At 51.6% G+C, this 20,516-nt stretch overlaps 1 protein-coding gene across 2 annotated transcripts in view; it reads right to left on the bottom strand.

Annotated features, from left to right (window-relative positions):
* SRRM3 (serine/arginine repetitive matrix 3) overlaps window positions 1-20,516 on the bottom strand; it is a 178,697-nt gene that overhangs the window by 114,515 nt on the left and 43,666 nt on the right. For both annotated transcript variants that reach the window (XM_074974574.1, XM_074974575.1), the window contains exon 2: window positions 3,297-3,425. The gene's annotated coding sequence lies outside the window, so the exon portion shown is untranslated. The remainder of the gene's footprint in view (window positions 1-3,296; window positions 3,426-20,516) is intronic.

Here is a 20,516-nt window from a genome sequence, read left to right on the forward strand (position 1 = left end):
AGCATTTAGGTGTATTTCATCCAGAAGTTGGTGTTTGTGATTTAGGAGAAGTTCTGCCAAACAGGTTGTCACAGAGCATTTATGAGGACAGGACTGTCAGTTGCAAGAGCATACATACTCAAGCACTGGACTAGCGGTGTCAGAATAGATTATGCGTCTATCTGGTTACGGGGCAGCATTTATCCACGCAGCGGCCAGCCAGAGACATCTAGGAAGACCCTTCCTGCAGGATCACTGTGATAACCATTCGTTGGCAAATCTGCGCAGTTGTTTGTTTTCATGCTGGCAGGGTAGCTCTGTGCAGGGGCTCAACTGTACATGAACGCAGCACTGCTTTGATTGCTCAGATGCCCCGGTGGACAACTCTGGATAACGGAGGTGTTGGACAATTGAGGGAACGTTCAATGCAATTCACAGACGTGGGCAGGCATGACCCTGTGTCAGATAAGAGGGAATTAGGCTCAGATAATTGATGTTGTGCAGGGCTGGTTTAGGTTTATATATAAAGTATCAAGGAGACGTCTGTTTTTCTGCTAAACTCGGTTCACTTTGTTACCACTTCTTCCCATTCACCCCTTCCCCATTTGTCTGATCATATACTTCATCCTGCGTGCGGGGGGAGCAATTAGATGATCTCTTGAGATCCCTTCCAGCTCAACCTTCCTGGACCCCTGGCCAGCAAGCTCTCCTGGGCAAGGACTGTCTTCTGTGCTATCTGTCTGCGCAGCGCTTAGCACAGCGGGGCCGCATCCTTGACTGGGGATCACCGGTGTAACCACTGTCACTGCCACCTGAAATTCTCCAGCTGCTGTTCTGCAGCCGGTCAGAACAGATGATCAGAACGGTCCCTTCCGGCCTTAAAATCTCTGGCTCCAGGCAGCAGAGAGGAATCCTGCAGCATTTGATGAGATACTTGAGCTGAGACTCCCAGAGGTACAGCACAAAAGGGGCAGAGAGTGCTTCAAAGCACCATTGTGCCGCTCCTCCCACCCCCCCGTCTGGATTTCTCCAGGGGCGGCATCAATTAGAATAGCCAGGGGTTGCTCTAAGTTGCAGTCGTCCCCCAAGAGCTGCCTATGGGACTCTGGAGATACCCCTCCCACGCTGGCTTGCCCCGTGTGCCAAGGCTTACAATGGCAGCTGGCAACGTAGGGCCGCTTCTGGTTGGCATATGCAGTGCCTCCACCTGAGGGAATTCTGCCCGGGGCTTTAGCAGTGGAGGGGAGAATTTCTCCTAGAGCGGGTCAGGAATTTTCAGACTATACAGCTTTTCGTTGGGAGATGCCGAGGGGTTGAAACTGTTCATGGGAAAGGATCGGCTTTGACAAATAGACTTCTAGACTTTAAGGTCAGACGGGACCATCACGATCACCTCGTCTGATCTCCCGCACATCGCAGGCCACAGAACCTCACCCACCCGCTCCAGTGATAGACCCCCAGCCTCTGGTTGAGTTTCTGAATCCTCAAATCATGGTTTAAAGACGTCAAGTTCCAGAGAACTCACCATTTACACTAGTTTAAATCAGCAAGTGACCCAACCCCCTTGCTGCAGAGGAAGGCAAAAAACCATCAGGGTCTCTGCCAATCTGACCTGAGAGAAAAATTCCTTCCCGACCCCAAATACGGTGATCGGTGAGATCCTGACATGTGGGCGAGACCCACCAGCCAGACACCTGGGAAAGAATCCTCTGTAGTAACTCAGAGCGCTCCCCACCCAGTGTCTCATCTCCAGCCATTGGAGATATTTGCTGCTTGCAGTCACAGATCGGCTACATCCCAACGTAGGCAGTCTCATATCGTGCCCTCCATAAACTTATCAATTCAAAAATGTTTTTTTAAAAAAGGAAACATTCTGAAACGGTTGAAACATTTTGACCTTTTTTTAAGTAAAACGTTTCACTTTTGGTTGGAAATGTTAGGGAATTAATACTTTTTTAAAAGTTTAAAAAACATTTTGAAGGTCGAAATCGGAACAAAACAGTTCGACATTATCAAGACCAAATGATCTGACTGACCCAATGCAGTTTATTTCAGGGTACCAATGCCTGAAAATGCTGAGATTTTGATGTTTCATCGTGATTCAGAATGGGGAAATATTTCAAAATCTCAAAAACTCACATGGGATGGAACAACCATTTCCCCAGCCAGTTCTGTCCCTCCATTGCTCCAAGCCCTGTCCAGTCATACCTTGGCCCCCCGGCCCCATTCCCTTCCCCCTAGACACTGCACCTTTTCTGACTCCCAGGGGCATTTCCGATTCAATTCGCTCCACCAGAACTCAAATCCAGTGTCACTGAGACCCCCAGCTGCAGCCCTGGAAAGCGGCGGTCAGGAATGCCCTAGTCTGAAGCCATATTTCTCTCCAGCCTTGGGAGAGGACAGCAGAGCCATTCCTTATTCACAACTCCAGATAATCTACACGAATGAAAAAAACGGATCGATAGGAGAGTAAATATGCTCAAAGGGGATATTTACTGCTGAGCCAGGCACTGCCTGGATTTGAGATTCAGCAAGACCGTGACAGGGGCAAAACAGTGTTAAGTGAGATGTACAGAACAGCGCAGCTCCACGGCACAGTGCAGCACAGGGTCATGAGACATTGCGGGGGATGGGGGACCCGGTGAGGAATGAAGCATTGACAGGTTATCATCATTCCTCACCTTATCGTACCAACTTGATACCCCTAAGCAAGCGCAGCTCCCTGCGGCGCTAGGTGCTGTACGTATGCATTGAAACACTCCCTGCCCCAAAGAATTTACACTCTCAATTAACACAGGGAGGATTATTACCCCCTTTTACAGACAGGAACAGCGAGACTAAGCGACGTGCCTGAGGTCACACAAGGAGTGCATGCCAGAGCCGGAGTGACCCTACATCTCTAGCACTTCGACCACAAGCCCATCCTTCTCCATTCCTGCTACTGGCTGGGTTCTGATCAGTGTTTTACAAGGGACAGGGGAGACAGACCTCTCCAGATACCTGGGGTGAAATCTGGGCCCCACTGGTGTCAGGGACTAAACTTCACTTGACTTCAGTGCAGCCAGGATTTTGCTCCTCGTGCGGCTGCTGCAACGAATCAGCTGTCAGCAGATGGATGGTTGGAGCGGAGGCCACCTGACAGCAGGAGGAGGGGACACATGGGGGCAGGTAGACATGCTCATGGCCACGAAGAGCCCGATCAGCTGTTCTCATGGTGAGCAGCTCTTCCCTGTGTCCCCAACTCTGAGCACACCCCAAAGAACCACCCTGGTAAGCGACAACACACCCGCCCTCCGGTCGCCCCAGCCCAGGCTCACCTCTCAGAGGGCACGGTCCATCGGCCGCTGCACAGCTCCAGTCCTAGCCAGCTCAGTTCGGGGCCTTCTTGCCTGCCGAAAACTTCTCCTATGGAAGCCCGACTGCTCCAGCACTGCTGGCTTCAACGCCTGGGAGAAAGGCAGGGAGGAGAACCCTGTTAATCCCAAAGCGGCTGGAAGTCTCACCCATCGCCCTCCCATTGCCCATTCTCCATGTCAGCGGCCGGCCCTTTCCCCAGCGCAGCCACCTGCCGATGATTAGAAGGTAGAAGTGAGGCCCGTGTGATGCTCAGGGATCACACCGTGCTGATGGCACTTGCCAGAGATCTGCTTTATTCTGCGTCCATTTACAACCAGCTGTGCCTAACAACCAGAGCCTCAAGGCATCTCGTCCAGCCTCTCTGGCTGGGAAGCTCATCCCTTAAAGGCCCAGTCCCCTTTAGCACACCCTAGAAGCCAACATCCCGTTGCAGCTTCTGGAAGGAAAGGCCATGAGATAGCAATATAGCGTGTCATCCCACTTCTGCCCAGTTACAGGTAATCCTCATCTTCCAGATTAGGAGTCAGACCCTCCCCTTCCACCCAGCCCCAGCGGAGGAGAACTTTCTTAGTTGTCAGTTTCTCAGCGGGTTAAACGTGTTTTGAATCCCAAGCAGCAACATCAACCATAGCAGGTGATTTCCACCCCAGCTATAACTACATGGGATGACTTGTTCATTAGCCCAGCCTTGTCTTCCTGCCAGGTGTCTGTGTTGCAAACAAGGCCTTCCTGAGCCAAGATCAGCTGTTTTTCTCCAAAGCCACCAACTTCTTAAAAATTTATCATCTGAAAATCGCACAGATTAATCTTTAGTGTAGGGAGGCCAAAGTTCTACCAAGTGCAGGGGTGTGAATGTGTCACGAGAAATAGATCCCTTTAGAAGTCCGAACAAGCCTCAGAGTCCAATGGGCTGGTCTGTTTATCGTAGCCCATGGGCAGCCATTAAGCTACAGGCCCCGTTTGCACCTCTGGTCTGTTTATTTTGGGCTAGCTTGGGAACCATTCGATCACGTTGCTGAGCCACGATTCGTGTAAGCGGTCCCACTGGAAACAATGGGATTGCCATGTCAGCCCGCACTGCCAACCCCAAGTATCCAAAAAACATGAGTCAAGCCCCCCAAATCATGAAACTGACTTAAAAACCATGAGATTGTAAGAAACTGACAAATAATGGGTTTCTTTTTATGTTTCTTTAGACACACAAAAACCATGACTTGAAAGTGGCCATGGTTTCAAGCTTTTTCCTTCAACCATGAAGGCTAAAAAACTTTTTTTTTTTTTTTTTTACTGACACCTGAGATTCTCATGTAATCCCCTGACTCCCGGGGCTGGGGCTTTAAGAAAAGCCGCCAATATTGTAAGTCTCTCGATAAAAATCTTGATAAAAACCCTGCATACCAGTGGGAGTAATGGATTCACCAGCTAACCCTTGAGCAGCTCCCCAGCAGACTGGGTTTTTATTACTGGCTTTTCTCTGATGGGAATGTCACTACGAAAAGAAGCAGGTACCTTCCCTTATGCCTACACTAGCAGGGCTTACTAACACCTTCCATAGCAAGATCTCTATGCACTTTGCAGGCCACCAAACTGCCCACTAACCCCTGTGCATCAGGCCAGGACACGTTATCTCCATTTTACAGAGGAGGAAACTGAGGCACAGGCAGGTTTAGCCACATATCCAAGGTCACCCTGTGGATCAGGGACAAAGCCAGGACTCTCCATTTTAGGTGGCCGTTGACATCAGTGCCATGTGAGAACAACGTGGATGTAAAACTCTGCCGGATCAGAATGGTAGCATTTGCCCCCACTTTGAATGGTTGTGAACGAGGGTGTAATGGGATATGGAGTGCTGAGGTCATATTACATCTAACTCTTCTACACACCCCTTTTCCTGCACCTCCGCTGAACTGCTTGCTGAAGAGGCCAGAGCTCTGTCTTATCCAGACTTTGCAAAAAAAAACCAAAAAAAACAAAACATTGCACAAAGTTATAGTTTAAAGGGTATTGTACGTAAAGCCCTGAATGGAGCGGTTAATAGTTCCCAGCCAGCTTCCAAGAGATACTGATGAATAACTTCTTAACCAAAAGCTGTTAGGTAGCTGTCTGCTGGTGTTTGCTATACACACATCCCCACTTCGTGGCTGTTGGGTATATTTAAATGCAGCATTTCAACACAACTTCCCTCCTTTGGCACACACGCACTGCCCTCTGATCTTCTCTCAGCGATGATTTCTCAGTCCCTGTAGTGTAGTTACAATATGTAGCGGGTGCCACCGGGATACTTCCGAGCCTGGAAAGAATGGCAGCATCCCCGGTCTTTTCCAAACCCTCCAGCACCTTGGCAGCAAACCGGAGTCTGGAATCCTTCACAGCAGCATTCCCGCCTTTGGGTTAACAGCTGACTGGTCTGCTCAGCAGCTGATAAGCTGAATCTGTAGCCTGTGTCCAAAGGGGTTCAGGTATTGGGACCCCGCCCCCAGAGCAGATAGTTTCTCAGTCCCATGTGGATCAGCCAATGGGTCCGCAGAGTTGTCTTTAATTCCTGCATTTATACCCCGTCCCCTCACTCCTGAGCTCCAATTGGCTCAGCTCTGGAAGGGTGACTGGCAGCTGCCTCTAAATGAAAGCTTCAGAACCGGCTACCGAGCATGTCCGTGAGCTGCCACACTTCCCTCGGACGGTTCCTGGGCCCTTCGAGCTGGATTGCCCTGCTTCGCCTTCTGCACGTATGCAGTCACAGAGGATTCAATCAAAATCCACGTCTGCGCCCCGCTGCTCCTCTCCCCCCCTTCGGATCAAAAAAGGATCGAATGCTGCCGGATAAAGCCTGTGGGTTGCAGCCATGCCAGGCTCAGGCCCATGGAGACACTGGCCCCAGGAACCCTGACTTGCTATGCTCTGCTCTGTAGGCTAGAGCAGGGTGCAGACCCATTTATAGACTGTTCCTGCTGCAGCCCACGCTCTCCTGTCTCTGCCTACAGTGCGTGGCAGGGGACAGCTACACCTGCAGATGGAGTGTACAACCATGCGATCCGCAAGAAGGTATCAGTGCCGAGTCACTGCAGAAAAGGGGGAGCTTTGAACACCAGGATTTCCAGGTTATATTGTCTCTTTGTCTTCTCGATTGAGGACCCCTTCTCTTTCATTGGAGAGCTCGTCTGTGGATCCGAAAGGACAGGGCCATTCAAAGGGGTCTCCGTTCTCCTGCATGCCCCAGGACCCCACTGCCCATCAATCGCCGTCCCACGGCTGCTGATGAAGACAGGGCTCCATTTCCTCGTGTGGACCGCTGGGTAGAGCAGTGTTGTGTGTTTATATCTTCTGCTGCAAAAGGCCCCAGTGCACTCTGCTGGGGCCAGATTTTCAGGGGGGGCCTCTCTGTCCGTGCTTGCGGGCAGCAATAGCTGCAGACACAGTCCTGCGCCAGGGGTACTTGTAGACACGCTTTAGTTCATCCAGAGGTCTGGGTGCCTGATTGTCCCCACCGATCGGGGCGCCCAAGGCAGCTAACGTGTGTGCCGTATCTCTCGGACACCAGGGTGATGGGCACGGTATACACAGCTAGATACAGAAAGCCACTCCCAGGCCACTGACATGCAGCTGCCGGGTTTAGCATTTCTGACCCAATCTGAATGTTATCGGTCCCCCACAGGCACTTTCCCACTTCATAAAGGTTGGGACCAAGTGCAAAATTCCCCATCATGTGAGATCCACAAGGAGCTATCAGTTTTGGTGGGACAACTCCAAACCCAGTAAAGGAGGCAGAAACATACATCCCCTTTCCACCTACCTATGGCACTCACGTGGCCCCCTTTGCCCCCCAGCAGACCAGTGAAGTAAAGAAGAATAGTTATCCCCATCTCACAGATGGCAAACTGAGGCCCAGAGACACTAAGGACAGACAGGAAATCTGTGGCAGAGCAAGGAATCAAGCACGGGTTTCCCAAGCCCACAGCTAGTCTCCTAACCCCTGGCCCATCTCCTGAGGAGCTCTGCAAGCATCCCTCTCTCTCCACCCCCTTTGCAAGTCCTTGCACAGAAAGTCCAAGGGCAACAGAGCCAGCAAAGCTGCACAGACGCAGACTGCAGACCTGGCCTAGACCCACTATCTGGGGCACTTGCTTGTGCTGTGGACAGTCTCTAATTTCGTCCATCTTGGCTAATCTAGCTCAAGAGGAAAGCGGAGCAGACCTTCCAGCTCAGCAATGCAGCCGGGGCTGGTTTAGCGCCAGTCAGATTATGTTACGCAGTGACAGGGCGACTTGCCCATGCTGTACTCTCCTCTGGGACCGGGATGGCTTTCAACCTTCCAGCAACACCAGACATCCAGATACAGCGGCTGCAGTTGGAGCAACTGGCAGGTGCAAGCAAGAGAGATGGTCGAAACGCCTTGGAAACCTGACAGGAGAAGAGATGGATGGGGCCGGGGCAGGCTCTCCTCGACAGGCGCCACCTTCCACACTGCAGCACGAGCCGGGGGGGGGGCTAGTGGATCCCTGCCTCATAGCAGGGAGAATGGAGATCGCTCAGGGCTGCGCTGGTGGGTCATTCCTGCAATTGAATGGGCTTTTAAATCAGGGTCTCGCTTTCTCTGATCAATGTGTTTGGATGGCTCCGTGGGCCAAGACACCGGGCTTTTAGTTGGGCAGGCCGGGATCCAAATGCTGCCCTAGATCGCCGGAGGGGACAGGAGATTGGTGGCTTGTGCTTCGTTCCCTCTTTGTGCACAGCATGAGAGCTGGCAGCCTCTGCTCGAGTGGAGCTGCGGTAGTGGGGGGATGCAGTGGAGGGTCGAGGGGCGTTGGCAGAACTGTGTGTATGTGCAGAGGCCAGGAATGGGCTAGCAGGGGCTGTGGGTTGGGTTGGGACTGACGTGTCATGGCAGAGCCCAAGACTGGAAGAGCAGGGGGTGGGGGAGCCGGCGGTCAGGAACGGGTTGATGAGCGGACACTGCAGTGTACCAATTTCTAGCCTGCACTAATTTATTACCTCCTCTGTCTCATTAGCATATATAGTTTTAACCCCCGGATCCTTCCTAAAACTGCCCAGTTTTTCAAATAAGGACCCCACGTCTCTGTACGTAAGAGGCCAGTCATGCACTAAATCACTGGGAAATCTCACCTCATTACCCAGTCTCCTTAAAAACCCACGACAGAGGGAGCATGGAAAACCAGTTCCAGGGAGTCATGCGCCCGGATCCCATTAGCAAATAAGTGCGGCAGCTAATTCCAAACACAGACCCACCCTCCTTTCAACAGAAAGCCCACCACAGCTTAGGAGAGCAGCCAAGTGAACCAAATCACGCTGATTAACATTTAGGGCAGCCAGTCCTAAAGCCAGTTCAGATGTTCATCAACATCTGGATCGCACGGCGCTTGCAGAACGCCACTGTCACTCGGCTGGAAGGTAAGGGAGAGTTCGGGAGATGATGTTACATTGCCAGGAGTCTGAACAACCCGGAAGCAGGGGTATTACACACACACACAGACACACACACTCTTATACATGAGGCGGCTTTTATACAGGGTTTGATCTGATGCTTGCCAGGGCTTGCCTAGGTCTCTGAGGGTACGTCTAAACTGCAATCCAACACCCGCGGTTGGCCCATATCAGCTGACTTGGGCTCATGGGTCTCTAATATTGCTGTGTAGACATTCGGGCTCAGGTTGGAGCCTGAGCTCTGGGATCCCATGGGGGGTGCCAGAGCCTGGACTCCAGCCTGACCCTGAATGTCTACACTGCAATTAAACAGCCCCATAGCCTGAGTCAGCTGACCTGGGCCAGCCTCAGGTGTAACTGCAGTGTAAGCTCAGGGTTGGTAGAAGGCAAGTTAGCAGACCCTGGGTTTGTTAACATAAGGCTTGAGCGTCTACACTCAGTTAGGAATTGTTGAACCCTGGGTCCCAGCCTGGGGCTCCAGCACCTACATTGCATTATGTGGGCCCGAGTCCCACCACCCATCTCCCAGACTTCTTAGTGCTCTCCCAAAAGGTGGCTGCTCTAGCCCTTTGTTCATGGAGCAGTTTGGGAAAACTTGACCGTCCACCAAACTTGACTGTCCAGAGGACAAAGGAAGTCGGCCTGTGGGATACTTTTGGAGGACTCCAACAGCCCGAGTCCAGTGCGGCTATGTCTACACTGCAGAGTAATAGAGCTTGAACCCTGGGTCCCAGCTTGACTCAGGCTCAGACCCTCCACCCCCCGTGGGGTCCTGGGACCCTGGGTCTGAGTCCTCAGTTAGTGCAATTTGTGTGTAGATGTAAGGGAGGTTTGGCTTGAGCCTGAGTTCAAACCCTGGGCTTACACCGCAGTGTGGACATACCCTAAGGGCTATAACCCTCAGACAGGGCAGATCCTCAGTGGTGTAAGTCCGCATAGCTCCTGTGACTTCAATGGAGATGTTTATTTCAATGGAGCTTTGTCGATTCACAGCGTCTGAGGCTCTGGCCCTTTGTCCTCTCCCTTGCTGTCCAGGCCCTAGAGGTGACGGGCAGGAGAGCGGGTATTCTTAACCGATGGGAGGTTTTCCCTACCGGCAACGAAACTGGGTGTATTATACTGGTTGGACCTGGGCAGACACAGCTCATGTTTCTCCCCCAGCAGCAAACCAGGCCACTGCATCTCAGCCCTGATGTGCAGCCACCTCGCCCGCTCCCCTCCCACTGCAGGGGTCGCTGGGCGGAGGTCCATGGCCTGTGTTATGCAGGAAGACAGCCTAAGTAATCATAATGGTTCCTCCTGGCCTTCATATCTATCAGTCTACAAACTGCCCAGCGGAAACAGGACTGAAATAACCAGCTCACCCCCCCCCGGGCCATCCAATAACCATGCTTGTGGGTGGAGACCAAATCCCCCCCGGTGTAACTCTGGTGACATCCAGGGATCACCCCAGGGATGGACTTGCCTCTTGATGTCAAGTATCAGCGTAGACAGCCAGTGGGGTTTAGCGGATAAAACACTGAACTTGGAGAGCTGGGGTCTGGTCCTGCCTCTGCCACTGAGCTGCTGAGCAATCTTGAGGTGAGTCACGTCTAGAGCTGCCTGAAAATTTTCCAGTGAAGCAGCTTTGTGTCAGGGCATGCCAGTATGATTACCCTGAAATATTTCATGGGAACCTAGCGATGTTGTCAACATTTTTGTGGAAAATTATCTAAATGTTGTGGGTTGACTTGATGACAAAAGTGGAAATGATAAAATCATAAGAAAATATTTGTGGACTGTTTCATTCCAGAAAATATTCCAAGATTTTGACTTTTCTTCCCAATTCAGGGTGACAACAAATGTTGAAATCTCGCCATTTCCCACGGGACAGAAATTCCAGTTTCTACCATTTCTAGTCACTGCCACTCGGCTTTCTCTCTCACCGTTCATTTGCATAGATTGTACGCTCTTCGGGACAGGGGCGGTCTCTTACTGTGTGTTTCTACAGCTCCTCACACGATGGGGGCTCTAATTTCACTTGGGTCTTCTATGCACTACTGCCATATCATTTAACAATGGTTTCTTCTGCCGCCAGAGCCCTGCATTAGGGCTGTAGGAGGGGCAGCGTCACCGACGCTCATTCTGTGACGGTATTTCTGTGTTTCTTTCTTCTCTTGTTTGAAAGGCTCTGTTGGATTTTTATAGGCAGTTTAGGACAATAGGGGGGAAACAAACCCAGACATGAGTAATAATAATAATAACAGGTAATAACAGCAACCATTGCACTGAAGGTATAGGTCCAGGCATGAAAACAATGGAACATAAAACCACCGTGAATGCAATGCTGCTATAAATAGCCAGGGAGCAGCTACACAGAAAACTGAACGGTCGCAATACCCCCAGCGACAATCACAGCAGAATGCAGCCATAAAAGGCGCTGGCCCAGAATGAGTCCCCTATCCCTAAGGGAATGACTTACAGAGCGGGCATTGAATCACCAGGCAACACGCAATAAATTTGGCCATGGGTTCAGCTCCCCCAAAATACAGGGCTATGGCTGGTCTCTAAAGCTGGGAAGGGGGGAATTTTTGGATCAAACATTTTTTATTCAGTTCATTAGAACTGAAACTTTGCACAGCCATGTATCAATTTGCTCTAGGAATTATTTTGGGGGCAGTTCTGTGGCCTGTGCTATACAGGGGGTCAGACCAGATGATCACAATGGCCCCTTTTGGCCTTGCAACCTATGAATCTAGGACAACTGTTGCCAGGAAGGTCTGTCAGGACCAGGAATTTATGATCAAAACCAGAAGGCGAGCCCGCTGTGGGAGAGCCCCAACCAAGCAGCAATTGGAGACTGCTGGGTTGGACTGCCTCCTGCTGGAGCTATTCCACCTGGTATCAATAATTAAATATTAACTGAGCCATAGCAAGAGCCTGGCTCTATAGCCTGGTAGTTGGGGCACTCACCAGGGACACTGGAGAACCAGCTCTGAATCAGGCCTGCCAGGGGAGTTCTGGGCACACACACTCTCTCTCTCTCTCTCTGTTGGTTTTTTGGTGAAAAATATTGCAGGGTCTTGGTTTTTGCCCTGATGTGGAACAAAACCAAATGCCAAAACCGCCCCATTTTCCACAAAGCACCATTCTTGTTTCCTAGAGAGCTGGGAGATACCCAGGCCCAAGGTGGGAGAGGTATCGTCTCTTCAGGATCATTCAGGCTTTTTCCATCCCAGAGGAGAGCAGAGAAGTATTACTCAGCTGATCCCCACCACTTCAGTCATGCAAGCAATGCCAGCTCTTAGAGCCAGGGTCTTGTGGAGAAAGCACATGGCCAGGTCTCAGGAGATCTAAGACATCAGAGGATCTGAACCCCTCATAATCTTTAATGTATTTATCTTCACAGCCTGCTGGGAGGCAGAGCAGGGCTGTTATCTCCATCGTACAGACGGAGGAAACCGAGGCAGGCAGCAGCTAAGTGACTTCCCCAAGGTCACATGGGCAGTCTGTGGCAGAGGCAGGAATTGGAATGCAGCTCTCCAAAAAGAGTACTTTGACCACCACACCATCCTTCACAGCTCTGCAGTGGGCCGTTTTAATGGCCGTGAGCAAACCCCTCACTCTCTCCAGGCTGTAGGTCCCCTGCTGTTAAATGGAGGTAATAAACCTTCCCTTGTCTGTCTTGTGTGTTTAGACGATGTCTCTTATGACATGCATGTACAGCACCTAATACAACTGCTAGTGGAAAATAAATCAGAAGAGCTGGCTAGGAAGACCATCACAGCGCGGCACTTACGGTACCAGTTACTGCAAAGATGCCCTTGCCCCATTACGGAGCCTGCAACATGATCAAGGCCTTCAGCAGTTATTACTCATCACTGGAACACAATAAAATGACCAGATGCTTTGAGTGCATCAAGCCTCAACCTCGGGCGTTAGCGCTAGCTGGGTTGGCAGAAGGATGTTTTCCAGGCCCCGAGATGTCGGCCAGCTTAGCCTCCAGGAAGAGCAGCCACCGATACATTGGACCTGCCCCCACTACAAGGGAATTGTTACGGAGCTGAAACTTCAGACGTGCGAATGCTCTGTGCAGCCACGGGCAGCACCGGGAGAGAGTGATCGTTAGAGAGCCACGTGCGGGAGGGGCCCAGATCCAGAAGCGGGTATAAAGGAAACGAATGCCGCAAGGTAATACTGCCACGTCTCCACCAACACACATCCTGTCTAGTCCATTAGGCTTAAATACCCAGCGAATTCCACATTTAATGGATTGACATTTTGCAGAGTCATTTTAGTTTAATGCAGCACAGTGTGTATAACAGACCATCACTCCACTCTTGGGAAACACTTTGTACGCTCCTGGAGGCTTTCTACCCCACCTGTCCTACAAGGAGGAAGTGCCCTTCTCTTTAAGAAACAGGAGCTTAATGTTATGCAATGGAAATCCCTTGCAAGCCAGATGCCAGGCTCTGCCACAGACTCCTTGTGTGACCTTGGCCAAATCACTTAATTGCTCTATGCCTCAGTTTCCCCATCTGTACTATAGGGAAAATACTGCCTTTCTCCCACCTTGTCTCTTTTGTATGTTTCGGCCCCAGTTCAGTAAAGGAGGTGTTTAAATAATTTATTGAATCAGGGCCGTGGCTGCTAAGCTCTTTGGGGGCAGGGACTGTCTTTTACGATGGGTCTGGACAGTGCCTAGTGCGATGGGGCCCTGGTTTGCACCTGGGGCTGCTAGGTGCTACTGCAATACAAAGGAATAAATAATTACTAATTATCATTATCTCTCCAGGACTGTTTATTGATAAGGTCACTAAGATACAGGAGGAGCATGGTATAAACACCTCAATCGATTGGATAGATTTGAGACAAACACTCAGCTGCATAGAGAGGCTACAGCCTCGCTATAGTCTAGACAGGTTATCTAATACAGAGAGGGAGAAGAGCGATTCTGTACAGTGCAGCCACGCAGAGGGAGGGGCTGTCTATCATCTCATCACGAGCTGGCCTATCTGTGGGTACCCTCAGTTCTGTCCCTTCCCCAGCACTTGGCTAACAGGATATGCTCAGATCTTGCACTTTCTGTCCATTCACCCTGTTATGCAGATCGCAGGTGGACTACATGCATTGGAGGTCTCTCACTTGGTGGGCTGGGCTTCCTCCATCTATTGGACCTTTCCTCCACAAGGACCAGCCCGTTTCCCCTGCGAATTACCACAGGGGATACACATGCTTGGCAGCGGGGGTTCCAGACTCACCCTCTCCCCTCCCCATCCATGGATCACCAAGAGGAACGTGATGCATTTTGTTTGGTGATCAGACAAAGGAACAGCATCCCTGTCACCTTCATTCTCCTCAGATCCTGCTGCAGCCCAGCAGTGCCAGCGTTCACCCTTCTTAGACGCTGCCTCTGCTGAAATCCCTTTTTCGGGCTCAATTCATCTCCTGCAACTGGATCTTCTCTGGTGTTTCCCAAGTCCCCTCCCCCAGAGGAGCCAGTATCCTGCAGCCAGAGAACTCCACAGTGTAGCTCCAAAGGAGCAGGACAAATCTATCTCCATCTGCTATCGGCTTTCCTGGTTTCCTCTGTTTCTCTGAAGCCGGTTATAAATGGTGTTCACATATCTCCGTGGTGTAGCTCCATCCAGCCCTGCAGACACCACACCCACTTTCTCCCTGCCTGCTCACACATTCCGCGGTTCCCAGCTACATCGACTCTCCACCCCACTGGCCAAGGTTTCCAAAACCGACTAGTGATTTTGGGCACCCAACTTGAGATGCTTTAAAAGGGTCTTAATTTCAGAAGGCGCTGAGCATTCACCCTCTGAAACTCAGGCCCCTTTAGGACACCCGGAAATCAAGGCTCTGAAATCACTAGTCACGGAGTCCCATGAGTGTTAGGTGCCTAAATATCTCTGAGCATCCGGGCCCAAAAATCTTGGCCAATCAGCCTTGGGGTGTGCGGGCTCATCTGTTAATTAATTAATGTACTTGTTTAAGGTCTTCATCTATCGACCCAGTGGGTCTATAGTTAAAATCACTTGCCCTTTTAAATATCACACTAGACACTTTCCTGTCCTCCCTCTCCTTGGATGACCGTAGGACAAATTCTCTCGGAAGCATCTGGGGACACTCAGTATGAAGGATGCCACATTAATATACACAGTGATGTGTTTTATGAAGCTGTCAGAATATTGTCAGAATACTTAGTCCTGCCTTGAGTGCAGGGGACTGGACTAGATGACCTCTTGAGGTCCCTTCCAGTTCTATGATTCTAGGATTGCTATCCAGTCCCTGGTTACATTGCACGATCATCTCATAATGTGCAGGATTCCGAAGGAAAGGCAAGTGTGTCCTTTAATTGAGCCCATCAGCTCCTCTGCTGTCCAGACAAGATCTTCTCTGGTAAGCAGCAAGCTTCTCCTTCACTGCCATGGATTGGATAGCATCCCAGTGCCCAAATCAGGGCATGCTACCGACAGGGGGACCTGATCAAAAACGGCTGCCATCCCGCTGCAAGCTGCCTCTGGCCCAAGGTCCTTGTTACAATGGGGCGCCTTCCAGTCTGTGCAGTGCTGAGAACACCAGGCTTGTACTTTGCTTATAAATGGATACATCCTCCTGGATTTCTCTTGGTTGGGAAGGGAAGAACATCTCAAATGTAGCAGTTCGGGTGATGATCGTCCTCTACTTAATCCCTTCACTGGCCTGTTTCAATTCATGCTGTTGGCAGGCGAAATTCCCCGGAGCTGTGTTAATTCCCCCTTTCGAAAGGTCAGGGTGAAAGGCTGCCTCAAGCAGATCGGCAACAAATCCTTCCCATCCAGCCCTCTCCCCACCAGTATCAAGCCTCCTTGCCTTGCTGGTCTTCCCTGTCTCCGAGATGGAAACCTGGCCGGTGAGTTCCCTGGACTGGCCACGGGGCACTCGAGCAGTCACTGACCAGGGTAGCGCTTCAACAGCCCCTCTCGAATTCCACAGGCATGCACGGCTGGTGGGCGCCCGCGAGGCAGGGGGTGGCTAGCAGGCTGCTTTGCATCACGCCACATGTCAGTTGGCCGTGGCTTATTCTCTCTAGTCCCAAAGCTCTTGAAGGGCCCGACCCTGCGCCCTCAGCTCTCACTGAAATTGTCTTCACAGGCTCAGCCCATGGGAGTCAATGCAAGTGCCTCTTGATTTCAGTGGGCTCCAGATTGAGCCCTAACAACATGACCACATTTAGGGGCTGTCTACACTAGCCCATGGAGGCCTGGGACAGTGAGGGGTATCCGTGTTCCAGCAGGGTGTTTTTTTACAGCCTGGACAGGACAAAGCTGTTAAACACAAATGCATCAGGGAATCCCGGTGGGCCTAGATCCTGGCGGGTCTATGACCATGAGGCCACATTCCCAACCAAACCAGGGTTCAGACATGGACAGCCCACTTGCGCCGTCAGACATCTACGGTCCTACAGACCATCAGTGCGCCTGGTGCCTGCTCCGGGACCCTTCACATCAATAGGGCCCTGGCCGGAGCAGGTGCGAATCAGTGCAGTTGCTCTGTCTACACTGGAGTTAATTCACACCAGCTGAGGGCCTGGCCCAGTGTAGTTTCTTGAGCACTTATAAGGGTGGGAAATATCCCTTCTGCTGGGCAGGACAAGGAGAGATGCAGGGTTAACCCTTTGCTGGCAGGCAGACGGACTGGGTTATCTAATAAGACGCCGCATCTCTGTCTCCTGTGATCCAGAGTCTGTTGGACTCTTTCTCCCGCACTCAGAAGATCCCCAGCAATGAAAGGCTGCTGGGAAAAACCACACCACTGCTCTCCCATGGCCCCTCCTCTGCCTGCTGGGGCTCGCTTTGCTGAGGTTTAGTGGCTTTGATCCCATGCTCTGACAGGTGCTGGCTGATAATCATGCTAACATTTTGAACTTCTGTGGGTCTTTCATCTCACAAGTTCAAACCTCTTTAAAGGGCATTCGCTGAGCAAGTTCCACCGCACCCCAAGTACGACCATCCCCATTTTACAGAGGGGAAACTGAGGCACAGAGCAGGGACATGGTTGGCCCACGGACACACACCAAGTGTGTGACAGAGCTAGGAATAGAGTGTGGGAATCCTGATGGCTAGACCCAGCCTCTAACCACTAGACTATACTCCCCTCCTGCCACAGGCATCCTCCTTTGCCACTAACACACGTGGTTGCAGAACTGTAGAGCGAATGGATGCACTTTTTCCCCTTAACATAGCAGATTAGACCTTTAGACTGAGATTTTCAAGAGATTTGGGCCCTAATTCTCCTTTAAAATGAGCGGGAGCCGAGCACCCCAATTCCCTTGGCACGCTTAAAATCTCTCTAGTAAAACAATTTTTTGCCACTGATAAGGAAGAGAATTCCAATGGACGCGACAAGGCAAAGTAACAACCTGCCTCCATCCTTCTCTGCAGCCAGGCTGGATGTGGCAGAATTCCAGGGATCACTGGCTGCTTTGACCGGTTTAACTCCCCCGGCCGATGGGTTCTATATTTCCATTATATCTGCGCTGCTGGATTACTCACAGGTCTTAACAAGAGATTTCAATTCCAACCCACTTCTAAGTAAGCGACAGAGGCAACCGCCATTCATCATTCTCCCTGCTTTGTGCGTCGAATCGGCTCTCCTGGACACAGTCAGTGTTCGTGCGTTGATCAAGCCCGAGTGGTGGAGTGAAGAGGTAAGGGTGGGACCACTTCACCTGTGCCACAATAGGCCTTTATGATGCACTTGCAGAGCGGGGAACTAGGCAGAGCGCTCTGTGATTAAGACACAGGAATGGGGGTTGGGAGATCTGGGATCAGTTCCCAGTTATGCAGACGTGTGCCTCAGGTTCTCCTCTTTAATACTTGCTGATGCTAATGCCATGGCTCTGTATGTTGCTGCTCCTTAGTGGCAGACTCACTGAGTGGGTCAGAGAGCGACTAGGGGTGTTGTCTTTGGGCTCAAGTGGCAGAGGCCTGCACTTTAGAGGGAAAGACACCTGGGGCCAGGACTGTCTCTGCAGGCGTGTGCCATGTACTGTCTCCACTGCGAAGCACAGAGATTCACCAGGCTGCTTCCCAGCCGGGGCGGTTGGGAGGCTAAACTCATGAGCTGTTTTAAAGCCCTTTGAGATCCTGGCATGAAAGCAGCTGGCGCTGGATGAAGTCTCACTGCAAACCCTCTTCCCTTGTACTTCATACTTTCCCTTGCCGGGGCTGCTGGTCACCAGAGAGCCTGGTGCTTAAAAGGAGGGGATCCTCCTCAGTTATTAAAACAGCTGAGATTAGAGCCCCAACAGGCTCCAGAGCTCGCAGCCTGAGGTTACAGCCTGGGGCTGTAACAGACTCACATCCGCAGTGGATCAGAGGTCAGAGGTGAGGCGAGGCGACCTGCCCAAGGTCAGTGTCAGAGCCGCGATTACAACACGGGTCTTCCAGCCCTCAGACCGGCGCCCCAACCCCTAGGCTGCACCCCCAATTCATGCATAATCTGCTGCTTGCAGGGAAGTCCCAGGGCCAAATCCAGGCCCGGTGTGAGCAGGCCCCACTTCGCCGACATCGAAGGAGCTGCACTGGCTTACAGCAGGGCTGTGGCCTGCCATCACTAATCACTGTCATTATGGTTAAGCGCAGGGGGACTCTGCCTTCTCCCCGGCTTGTGGAGGAGGGGCCCTGACTGCAGCAAAAGGGACACAGAAGGGTAGTGAAATGTGCTCTCTTCCCAGCTCCACTCAGCTGTGAAAGCCCCACTTGAAACTCCCCAAGGTGATCAGCTGAGCGCTGACATTTGGAAGGACGTGCGTTTGCCCAAGAGACCAGAAGAGCCGCGGCTTGGGCGAATGCATAATCAGGCGGGTTTTCCTCCTGCGCGAGCAGGTATAGCCGAGCAGAATGGCTCCTAGCCCCTTGCACTGTTACATAACGAGGAGTCGGGCACATGCCATCTGCAGCCAACTCATCTCACACTGGGCTCTTCTCTGGCCACCTCAAACATTAGGTGATCGTGCCCCGGCTGGAACCTTGGTGTCCAACCAAGATGCCCAGCTGCTCTCTGGCTTCTCTTAACTGCACCATTTGAGCCTGGGGACTCCCTTTTCCACTGCGGCAGGCGGCCCTGACCTATCCCCCTGCGCCGCGCGTGTGTAATTAACCTCAGCATGGCCCGATCTTCAAGCTCCCTCCCGTTCCCGAGCCCAGCTGGAACAGGAGACAACAGGCCAGGCTGGAAGGGGCAGGCCAAGCAAATCCCATTACCTCGCCGCGGGAGCACTGGCCTCCTGCTTATCCTCTAATTCTTTCATTCCCACTTGAACCTTAACAGCCCCCTTTTATACAATCAAGAGAATTAGAGCCAGCCCACTCATGCTGCCGGGAAGTAGGTGATTAGCTCTCGAGGCCTACTCTACACTGAGGCAGCAGACAGCCGACAAGGGCCCCCAATTATCCGACTGAGTTCCGTTCACAATCCCACGGCCAGGAAGTGTCTCCACAGCCTCGCTCAGCCGATACCTTACATGCACATAGCACAAAGGACCCTTCACAAACTATACTCCAAGGGATCTCTGCAGCTACCTCTGGGGCGGAGCATGGCAGCTGATTGCGTAGCATTGCGGTGCACTATTAACCACCTGCCATGCTCCACCCCAGAGGTAGATGCAGGGCTCCCTCTGTGCCTATGGTTCGTAAATCACCTTTGTGCTATGCCCATGGGACTGTGTAGCATTGCTGGGCTCCATTTAATAGTTTATGCGCAGCAAAAAGGACCCCAAAGCGCTTTAGTTATCCACAATTATTAATACACAACGATATTGCAGTACTGCCTAAAGGTGGCAACCAGTTTGGGCCCCATTGTGCCGGGCACTGTACAAATATATAATAAATGACCCTCTCTTGCCCCAGGGGCGTATTGGTTAGAAGATAAGACAGAACCAGTGGTGGAGACCACAACAAGCAGGCGAGGCTGGGGTGGGGGAGACAGGAAAATAAATACTATTTATGAACTATATCCATAGAGGAACGCCCGCAACCAACTCTGGGGTGGAGCATGACACCTCACCAAGGGCACACAGCAATGCTAGGCAAACAGCTTGAGACAGAAAGGAGGAAAAAATATCCAATTGAAACAGCAGGGAGTGTGGCTAGGCCCCAGGACCCATCCCTTTAGTACAAATCACCAGAGGATCCCTGGAAGCCTTGAGAGGAGAAATAAATCCCCTCCAGAAGGGAGACATTTGTTGGCCAGGATATGAACAGAACAAAAGAAGTGGGGCTCAGAGGTGCCCCGTTGCCCCAGGAGGGCGACACAAATAAACCAGAATGCAGGGCGCAGAGAGTACAGCAATTGGGGCCATATACACACACAGCTCAGAGACACATAGCATCTCACGGCTCTGGGCGCTGCTTGTAGGGACTCCCCAAGAAGACTTCAAGCTCCTGGATAGAAATTCCCCTTAAGATCTCCCTTTTTTTTTTTTTTTTTTTTACAGACTAAAGGTGTGGCTGCCCTCAGCGTCACTGGCTCCAGAGGGATCCTGGACAGCAAGCACTCCCCCAGATCACGGCTTCCACTGGAGAAGTCCGACGCCACTCCCTTTACTAGGGCACGGCGTGGGGCCTCTGAGGACTCAGGGGCACGAAGAATCTGCAGCCTAAATTCCGGGAGAGGAATTTACTGGCCTACGCAGTACCAATGACCATGGCTGGTGTTATGAGGATGAATGGTCCCTTCCCACCTGGGTAGGAGGACACCAACCTGAGCTA

The sequence above is a fragment of the Natator depressus genome, chromosome 17 (genome assembly GCF_965152275.1).
Source record: "Natator depressus isolate rNatDep1 chromosome 17, rNatDep2.hap1, whole genome shotgun sequence".
In the NCBI taxonomy this organism is placed as follows: Eukaryota; Metazoa; Chordata; order Testudines; family Cheloniidae; genus Natator; species Natator depressus.